This window comes from Staurois parvus, unplaced genomic scaffold, assembly GCF_062004578.1.
Source record: "Staurois parvus isolate SC_StPar_1 unplaced genomic scaffold, SC_StPar_1.0 ptg000615l, whole genome shotgun sequence".
Taxonomy (NCBI): domain Eukaryota; kingdom Metazoa; phylum Chordata; class Amphibia; order Anura; family Ranidae; genus Staurois; species Staurois parvus.
Genome location: NW_028318411.1, coordinates 957,338 through 967,756, shown reverse-complemented (window position 1 = coordinate 967,756; position 10,419 = coordinate 957,338).

Below are 10,419 nucleotides of genomic sequence, written 5' to 3'. Positions count from 1 at the left end.
GTGGGAGAACTTGCAAAATCGCAGGGTGTTCAAATACTTCTGTTCCTCACTGTATATTGTACATTCACATCAGTCCCTAACCCTCAAGGGGCGTACAATCTAAAGTCCCTAACTCACATTCATACATACACATACTAGGGACAATTTAGACAGGATCCAATTAACCTACCAGCATGTCTTTGGAGTGTGGGAGGAAACCAGAGTACCCGGAGTAAAGCCACGCAGGCACAGGGAGAACATGCAAGCTCCAGGCAGGTGGTACCGTGGTTAGGATTTGAACCAACGACCCTAGTACTGCCAGGTGTAGGTGCTAACCATTTAACCACTGTGCTGCCCCCCCCCCCCCATCTCCCCTCCTAGCTCAAATCCTCTCCTACCGAAAATTCCCCCCTCCTAGGACAAATCCCCTACTCCTCAAATTTTCCCTCTGAGCAAAAATCCCCCTAATTCACCCCTACTAGCATAAATCCACCCCCCTAAATCCCCCTTAATAACACAAATCCCCCTCCTAGAAAAAACCTTACCCCCCTCCACCCCCAGAATTTCCCTCTCAGCACCAATCCCCCCTCATATTAACTTCCTAGCACATACCACCCCCCCCCCCCATTATCCCTACTAGCACAAATCCTTCCCCTCAAATCACCCTTCCTAACACAAATCCCACCCCAAATATTTCCTTTCTAGCACAAATGCTCCCCTTCCAAATCACCCCTTCTAGCACCCCCCAAAAAACACCTCCCAGCACAAATCTCTCCTCTTAGCTCTGTCCCCCAAATCTCCCCACAACACAGATTCTCTCCTTGCCTCACCTATATTTTTCATTTATTTTCTTCTAGAACAAATCTTACACCCCTCCATACTTCTCGGTGACTGCCCCTGAATTCCTCCTCCCTGCATAATCCTCTTCACCGATCCTCCTCTCCCAGCACAAGTTTTTCCCTCTACCCCTCCTCCAGCACAAATCCCCCCAGTCCCTCCTCTTACCACATCTCACCATCCCAAACCCATCCTCCTACCACTAATCCACTTCTCCCTCCCCCTCCTAGCACAAATACTGTATATGCTGCTCTGCCCCCTCCAGTTGTATACCCAGTTCAATTCCTCCTCCTTCACACAGACCTCCAATACAATGCTGTTACAGATGTGGGATGTTCTCCCTTCCAGGTTCCTCCTCTTCTTGACACCTCACAGTCCAGGAGGAGCCTGGGGAGCTTTTGACAGTCAGGGAGAGGTGTGGGAGTATAGGATAACAGCCATGAAGACTCACAATAGAGCAGAGGTTCTCAACTAGGGTTCCTCCAGAGGTTGCCAGGGGTTCCATTAGCAATGAGCAATTTCTACCTCTCTGTGTCAGGAATGGACTTGCCAATAGTGGTGGGACTCACCTGCCTTGTGGGCTGCAGTACCAGGGCTGGCCAGTGGGTGCTCTCAACAACCAGAGCTTCACTTCGGCAATTAGCCATCACCTGGGGCTGATTGCAGGTGGTGTATTTAAGGGATGGCCAGACCCGCAGTCTGTGCCTTGGTGTGTGTTTTTCCATGGGCCCCTGTACCTTATAACCTGCATTCCTGTTCCTGCCTGACTTGTTGCCAACCCTGCCTGATCCTGACCTCTGCTGACTTCTCCTGTTTGATCCCTGGCTTGTGACCCTGACCATTCTCTCCGTCTGCTCCTCCTGTACCTACCTGCCCGATAGTTATCGACCCTGCCTGCCTGACTACGTTGTGCTCTATATGTGTATGTACCTGTGTATCTTTATCAGTTTAGGTTTGGGTTTGTTTCACCTTGTTGTATGTATTTGTGTTAGCTTGGGGTTTGGTGCACTGCGTTTATGTTTGTATTGTTAGTCTTTAATAAATTGTCTTATTTATACCATATCTGAAGCTTGCGTTTCCCTGTGTCAGTCCACACGCTTCTGGTCACACCTGCATCCCTGACACTCTGATAAGTTCCCACTGACACCATTGATCTTTTTAGCAATCTGTAAGGGGGTAATTCTTCCCAATGGCCACAAGTGTAAGGACCATTCTTCCCACTGACCATCACACTAATGTATCATGAGTTGTAGATGTAATAATATCTAACAGAGGTTCCCTGAGACCGGGAAGTTATTTCAAGGGTTCCTCTGTGTTGAAAAGGTTGGGAAAAGCTGCAATAGAGATTGCAGTAGCTGTCAGATCATGCCGCGCTTCTCGAACTGGACTGTCAAATCGGAATGAGCAGGGTTTGCTTACCTGCCCTCATCTCCTCCCAGAAAAGAATGTGGGTAGGGGGAGGGTAAGCAAACCCTGCTCAGTCCAATGTGACAGTCCAGATTGAGAAGCACGGCACTAACAGGAGGAAGAACCTGGAAGGGAGAGAGAGCACAGTGTGGACCTGTCAGATTGTAGCAGTAGCAACTCTTTACGGGGCGCCCCCCTCACATGGTACCACCACACCCAGGGAAGTCTCCCCTTCTACCCATCCCTAATCCCAGCCCTGCATATAAGTACATGATAGAAAATTGATCCATGAGAAAAACATACAGCCACCATGAGGCATATGAGCATAATAGTACATGTGTCAAACTGACGCGTTTCAATCCTTGATACAAATCTTCATCAGGGAGTAATATCAGGGTGGTTACATTGGACCAAAACTACAGAACTGTAATTATTCCCAAGCGGTGAAGATTTATCCACATGTTAACAGGGTTCCAAGTATTGGAGCACAAAGTACACCAATGAGTTTCTCACTCTGGGGCTTTAACGGAACCGGACCCTCAGACCACACTTGGGTATTTTCCATTATACTGCAGCTTCCCTGTCCGAACACCATCCACGGACCACACCCACTGATCATGCAGGAACGTAAGACAGCACCAGACTCTTCTTAAAACAGGAAGTCAACTACTTTATTTTTACACAAAACACAAGATATATACACAGGGTGGGGAAACACAACCAGGAACAGGAAACACATCATCAGCCTGCCCCATCAGTGGGGAGGGCTACAGGAAACATATCATCAGCCTGCCCCACCCAACCAAGACACAGAACAATGGGATGTAGCACATGGCAGATAACAATGGACAACCAGATGGCAGGGAACAAAGGACAACACACCAATACACAATAGACATTCCCACACCATATTAGAACATTTCACCCTGTCCCCTAACAGGCACATGGTACCTTAAACATAATGAGGAGAACATGAGCTGACACAGGGGTCCCCCCACCCCCAAAAGTCACTCCCATCACAGGGGCTCTCTATAAAGAGAAAGACACTTCAAAAACTTCTCAAAATGGATACCCAACTAGGTTCATCCACAAGCCATTGAACCATGAAGGAATCAGGGAAGTGGAAAATTCTCAAAATGTAGATGAATTGAAGATAATTTATATCCCCACCTACAAGCCAAGTGAGAAAGTAGCAGTCCCGCAGCTAGCAAGTCCATAAAGTTGTTAAAATAGCCGGAGCCCTGTTAACATGGGGATAAAAATCAAAAAGTATAAAAAAGTAGTCATATCTTCTAGCAAGTTCAGAGACACATTACAAATGAATAAAAATCACCTATGAAAAAGGAAAACACTACAAGTAAACTGTGCTGTTACCTGCAACTCTTAAGGTTGGTGATAGGGTCTCTTTAAGGAGAATATAGTCATATAGTGCACTTGCAACAATATAATTAAGTACCCCCTGTGATACTTATATCAGTATTGCTTGGACCAGAGACACCTACTGTACTCTAGACTGCCCCTTCCCAAATCATTAGCTCTGGTCAGTGAAGGGTTAATAACTCTTGAGTAACAACAGTTCCCAAACCCATCTCAGGTTGCAGTCAATAAAAGGATAATAGTGCTGAATAATCAGAGCTCCCACTCTAGACCTTCCCCCCAAATCTCTAGCTGCTGACAGTAAAGAGGTAATGGCACCAGGTAATAACAGCTCCTATAGTAGACTCCATTAGTGGCACCAATCAATGAAGGGTCAGTATCTCTGGATGATTATGGCAGCTATTATAATGGAATAATACAGTAATGGGATTTAGATTGTCCACTCAGCAGAACCCTTTGTGCCTCCATGTCATGTGTTAATTGTATGATGATCAATGTAAGGACTGTCCGTGTTCATTCATCTGAGATTCTGGTGTTGGGTGAGTGTGTGGGGTCTTCCCTTCTATAGGTGTGTGGTGTAGGATAATAGGGAGTTGGTGTCACTGATACTGAAATTAGGAATGCCTATGTGCCAACCCCCTACATTGTGACATCTTTCAACTCCCCAACACAGCAGTTTATCTTCTTCTAACCTTCCACCCTACAATAAATGCCTTTCCATCCCCCTACCCTCAGTCCTTCTACTCTTCAACCCCCCCCCCTGAATCTGGAGACCCCTTTTAACAATAAAGCAGATCCTAGATACCAGCCTTTCTTTATGTGAATTAATAAAGAAAACATAGTACCCCTACTAATTTAGAAAAAAAGAAAATGGTAAAAAAAAACAGTTTTTGACAAATCCTTTAATAAAAAATATCCAAAAAAGTCCCACAGTGTACATTCACCATCGATCACACCATCCAGCAATGCAGATTCATGTCAATCACTATGCCAGATGCCCACCAACCCACCAAAAGAAAAAACCTGCTGACACAATCCCATTCCAATAACTGCTTGCACATGACTGATAGCTCTGGCCAGGCCAAGACTGGGACAAAAAATAGGTTTGGGCATTTTGGACTGAGCAGTCCCAAGCCCAGAGACCCTTTCAAGAGTGACCTTTGCGACCCTGGTACATAAGGGGGGTATATGATCACCATGTATAATACATAAGGTGAATATGATCTCCATGTATAATACATAAGGGGGGATATGACCTCCATGTATAATACATAAGGGGGGGATATGATCAACATGCATAAATACATAAGGGGGGATATGATCTCCATGTATAATACATAAGGGGGGATATGTTCTCCATGTATAATACATAAGGGGGGGATATGATCAACATGTATAAATACATAAGGTGGGATATGATCACCATGTATAATACATAAGGGGGATATGATCACCATGTATAATACATAAGGGGGGATATGATCTCCATGTATAATACATAAGGGAGGATATGATCACCATGTATAATACATAAGGGGGATATGATCTCCATGTATAATACATAAGGGGGGATATGATCACCATGTATAATACATAAGGGGGATATGAGTGTGATGGATATGGTAAAATGCCTACTTGGTTTCCTATTGAATATGTATATATATATGTTTTTCTACACATTTTTATACATATTTACTTTTATACTTTAATACTATTTCTTTCTTCATATTTATAAATGTTTAGTATGAATACATATGTTGTGTGAATATTTTCTACCTGCTGGGCTTTGTGGTACTTTAAGAAATCCTTGCTTAAGAAATGTTTGCTCACACACACCGACCCGCTCCCATCGTGCCAACTTGAGACAAAGGAATGTTTTTCTTTCTATAGATAAGACCTGGAAGAAGATCACACCTATACCATGACGGAGATTGTTTTCGTGTGGAAATGACCAATCAAAGACTAATATAATGCTTATGCTGTTCTCACATGACTCTTGCATCATTTTGCATATATAAGCTCACTTTCTCATTATAATAAACTAGAAGTGTTCATAGACTGAACTTGTGTGTCAGCGTGAGTCTCTTCCAGTGTGTGCACATTCCAAAGCTAGAATGATTAATTTGGACAGGAGCAGATAAGCACTGGACAATTTAGTCCTCAACTAAATCACCTGGTGCCGAAACACGGGAACTCTGGGTCGTGAACCCGCAGACAGCCGACCTGAAAGGGTGTTAGGTGTCAATCAATACAGACGGGAAGATTCTGATCAACTCTCATAGCATGGTAAGATATATTTTTCTATCTTACCAGTGCTTATCCTGTCTTTGTTGTTGATTCATTCCTGTGCCTGGTGCGGCTGCTAAAAGGTCACTAAAAGGCAGGTAACATTGCTTGCCCAGAGTTTATTTGAACCTACTTACATGTGCTTATCTGTTACCTGGTTTTATGATTTTTTTGTGTTTGTTTTTATGTATCAGTCTTGAGGTGGAAGAGGAGTGGACCTACTGAAGGTTTTGACACATAATTTCTCTTGGGTGTGGTAACGTTGTGTTGACAAACAAGAGGAGGTGTCGGGTACGCGTCACGGTAGTGTGACAGCGGGTGCTGTAACCGTGTGTGTGTGTGGGTTATGAAGAGTTACTCAGTGATCTGTACTCTAGCCCACCCAGATAGACTGATATGTCATGTCCTAAATGTGTGTTTGGTTTAATGTTTGCCATTCATGAAGATGGTTGGGGTTTGTTAAGGGTTAAAGAGATATGATATAGTCAGGAATTGTTAGGACGTCGTCCTCTGTTTTCTGATTTGCCTGAAGTGTTAGTTTTCCGTCTTAATGTGCATTACCCTGTAAGGGGGGGTATTGGGAAATCAATTCAGCAGATAGAAGCAGAGGCGAGAGAGGGGGGGCACAGTACAGAAAGGTGCCCCTGCCAACTAGTACAGCTGGCAGATTGTGAACACAGTGAACAGCAGTGCGTGAAGAGTCTTGGGTTTCTTTTAGGAAGACCAGAGACAGGAGGAGATGGGTCAGATGCTGATAAGATCGGAGAAAGGAATGTTAGCACAAAGGAATGTTAGCACGTGACCTGGTTGCACAGAGGGAGGTGGGAACAGTATGTGAAGGGATTAGTTACGTTAGTGAAAGTATGTGGAATTAAAGATAAGGAGGTTAGGCTCCAGTCATTTTGATTAGAGATGAGCGAATCGAACCAGGCGAAGTGGAATTCGATACGAATTTCAGGAAAAATTTGATTTGCGTCGAATCCGAATATTTGCCTACTTCGGGTGCGCGAATCGGATTTTTCCCGATCAGCCGGCAAAAGTGTCCCTGCAGAGAGCTCCGCTATTTCTGACATTTCTCTGACAGTTCCTTCACATGTACAGCGGTTGAAACATTGTATCTATTTGTTTCCATTTAAGATACAGATGTTTTTATTCGGAAACAGATGTTTCAACCGCTGTACATGTGAAGGAGCTGTCAGAGAACTGTCAGAAATAGAGGAACTCTGCAGATACACTTTTTGCCGGTTTGGAATTCTTATTTTCATCCTACTTCTTCTTCTTCTTCTTCATCCTCATCCTCATCCTCAGAAGAAGAAGAAGAGGATGAGGATGAAGAAGAAGAAGAAGTAGGATGAAAATAAGAATAATTCCAAGCCGGCAAAAAGTGTATCTGCAGAGCTCCTCTCAGTGTATCTGCAGAATAGAGGAGCTCTGCAGATACACTTTTTGCCGGCTTGGAATTATTCTTATTTTCATCCTACTTCTTCTTCTTCTTCCTCTTCATCCTCATCCTCATCCTCTTCTTCTTCTGAGCATGAGGATGAAGAAGAAGAAGAAGAAGAAGTAGGATGAAAATAAGAATAATTCCAAGCCGGCAAAAAGTGTATCTGCAGAGCTCCTCTAAGTGTATCTGCAGAATAGAGGAGCTCTGCAGATACACTTTTTGCCGGCTTGGAATTATTCTTATTTTCATCCTAATTCTTCTTCATCCTCATCCTCATCCTCTTCTTCTTCTTCTGAGGATGAGGATGAAGAAGAAGAAGAAGAAGAAGTAGGATGAAAATAAGAACAATTCCAAGCCGGCAAAAAGTGTATCTGCAGAGCTCCTCTATTCTGCAGATACACTTAGAGGAGCTCTGCAGATACACTTTTTGCCAGCTTGGAATTATTCTTATTTTCATCCTACTTCTTCTTCTTCTTCTTCTTCTTCTTCATCCTCATCCTCATCCTCAGAAGAAGAAGAAGAGGATGAGGATGAGGATGAAGAAGAAGAAGAAGTAGGATGAAAATAAGAATAATTCCAAGCCGGCAAAAAGTGTATCTGCAGAGCTCCTCTAAGTGTATCTGCAGAATAGAGGAGCTCTGCAGATACACTTTTTGCCGGCTTGGAATTATTCTTATTTTTATCCTACTTCTTCTTCTTCTTCCTCATCCTCTTCTTCTTCTTCTGAGGATGAGGATGAAGAAGAAGAAGAAGAAGAAGAAGTAGGATGAAAATAAGAATAATTCCAAGCCGGCAAAAAGAGTATCTGCAGAGCTCCTCTATTCTGCAGATACACTTAGAGGAGCTCTGCAGATACACTTTTTGCCGGCTTGGAATTCTTCTTATTTTCATCCTACTTCTTCTTCTTCTTCTTCATCCTCATCCTCATCCTCAGAAGAAGAAGAAGAGGATGAGGATGAGGATGAAGAAGAAGCAGAAGAAGAAGAAGAAGTAGGATGAAAATAAGAAGAATTCCAAGCCGGCAAAAAGTGTATCTGCAGAGCTCCGCTAAGTGTATCTGCAGAGCTAAGCTATTTCTGACAGTTCTGTGACATTCACTCTATACAGCGGTTGAAACATTGTATCTATTTGTTTCCATAAATGAATCCATTTATGGAAACAAATAGATACAATGTTTCAACCGCTGTATGGGGTGAATGTCCCAGAACTGTCAGAAATAGCCTATTTCTGACAGTTCTGGGACATTCACTCCATACAGCGGTTGAAACATTGTATCTATTTGTTTCCATAAATGGATCCATTTATGGAAACAAATAGATACAATGTTTCAACCGCTGTATGGAGTGAATGTCCCAGAACTGTCAGAAATAGCCTATTTCTGACAGTTCTGGGACATTCACTCCATACAGCGGTTGAAACATTATATCTATTTGTTTCCATAAATGGATCCATTTATGGAAACAAATAGATACAATGTTTCAACCGCTGTATGGAGTGAATGTCCCAGAACTGTCAGAAATAGCCTATTTCTGACAGTTCTGGGACATTCCCTCCATACAGCGGTTGAAACATTGTATCTATTTGTTTCCATAAATGGATCTATTTATGGAAACAAATAGATACAATGTTTCAACCGCTGTATGGAGGGAATGTCACAGAACTGTCAGAAATAGCCTATTTCTGACAGTTCTGTGACATTCACTCCATACAGCGGTTGAAACCGCTGTATGGAGTGAATGTCACAGAACTGTCAGAAATAGACAGAAACTGTCACAGAACTGTCCTTCTTCTCATCCTTCTCCTTCTTCTCATCCTTCTTCTCATCCTTCTTCTCATCCTTCTCCTTCTTCTCATCCTTCTCGTTCTTCTCATCCTTCTTCTCATCCTTCTCCTTCTTCTCATCCTTCTTCTCATCCTTCTCCTTCTTCTCATCCTTCTTCTCATCCTTCTTCTCATCCTTCTTCTTATCCTTCTCCTTCTTCTCATCCTTCTCCTTCTTCTCATCCTTCTCCTTCTTCTCATCCTTCTTCTCATCCTTCTCCTTCTTCTTATCCTTCTTCTCATCCTTCTCCTTCTTCTCATCCTTCTTCTCATCCTTCTCCTTCTTCTCATCCTTCTTCTCATCCTTCTCCTTCTTCTCATCCTTCTTCTCATCCTTCTCATCCTTCTCATCCTTCTCCTTCTTCTCATCCTTCTCCTTCTCCTTCTTCTCATCCTTCTCCTTCTTCTCATCCTTCTCCTTCTTCTCATCCTTCTCCTTCTTCTCATCCTTCTCATCCTTCTCCTTCTTCTCATCCTTCTTCTCATCCTTCTCCTTCTTCTCATCCTTCTTCTCATCCTTCTTCTCATCCTTCTCCTTCTTCTCATCCTTCTCCTTCTTCTCATCCTTCTCCTGCTTCTCATCCTTCTCCTTCTTCTCATCCTTCTCCTTCTTCTCATCCTTCTTCTCATCCTTCTTCTCATCCTTCTCCTTCTTCTCATCCTTCTCCTTCTTCTCATCCTTCTCCTTCTCCTTCTTCTCATCCTTCTCCTTCTTCTCATCCTTCTCCTTCTTCTCATCCTTCTCCTTCTCCTTCTTCTCATCCTTCTCCTTCTTCTCATCCTTCTTCTCATCCTTCTCCTTCTTCTCATCCTTCTCCTTCTTCTCATCCTTCTTCTCATCCTTCTCCTTCTTCTCATCCTTCTCCTTCTTCTCATCCCTCTTCTTCTCATCCTTCTCCTTCTTCTCATCCTTCTTCTCATCCTTCTCCTTCTTCTCATCCTTCTTCTCATCCTTCTTCTCATCCTTCTCCTTCTTCTCATCCTTCTCCTTCTCCTTCTTCTCATCCTTCTCCTTCTTCTCATCCTTCTCCTTCTTCTCATCCTTCTCCTTCTCCTTCTTCTCATCCTTCTCCTTCTCCATCTTCTCATCCTTCTCCTTCTCCTTCTTCTCATCCTTCTCCTTCTCCTTCTCCTTCTCCTTCTCCTTCTTCTCATCCTTCTCCTTCTTCTCATCCTTCTCCTTCTCCTTCTTCTCATCCTTCTCCTTCTCCTTCTTCTCATCCTTCTCCTTCTTCTCATCCTTCTCCTTCTCCTTCTTCTCATCCTTC